This window comes from Eimeria mitis, genomic scaffold, assembly GCF_000499745.2.
Source record: "Eimeria mitis Houghton genomic scaffold, Emh_scaff454, whole genome shotgun sequence".
In the NCBI taxonomy this organism is placed as follows: domain Eukaryota; phylum Apicomplexa; class Conoidasida; order Eucoccidiorida; family Eimeriidae; genus Eimeria; species Eimeria mitis.
In genome coordinates this window covers 4,173-4,440 of record NW_013572854.1, presented here as the reverse complement: position 1 = coordinate 4,440, position 268 = coordinate 4,173, and the positions used below count along the sequence as shown (strand labels likewise).

The following is a 268-nucleotide window of genomic DNA, read 5'->3' as shown; positions in this document are numbered from 1 at the left end:
ACACGGGTTTGTTTCTGGCTATGTCGCGGTGTATTGTGTTTACACTTCCTATTGTTTCCTATTGTTTCCTAGGGTTTCCTAGGGTTTGCGAGTGTTTACGAGGGTTTAAGGTTTAGGGTTTACGAGGGTTTACGAGGGTTTGTGGTTTAGGGTTAGCATCGGCGACACGGGTTTGTTTCTGGCTATGTCGCGGTGTATTGTGTTTACACTTCCTATTGTTTCCTATTGTTTCCTGTTGTTTCCTAGGGTTTACGAGGGTTTAGGGTTT

General features: G+C 44.4%; 1 protein-coding gene across 1 annotated transcript in view; it reads left to right on the top strand.

Annotated features, from left to right (window-relative positions):
• The window catches only part of EMH_0012900 (protein phosphatase 2C, putative), a gene marked incomplete at both ends in the record, with an annotated part of 8,683 nt that overhangs the window by 4,362 nt on the left and 4,053 nt on the right, over nt 1-268 (top strand).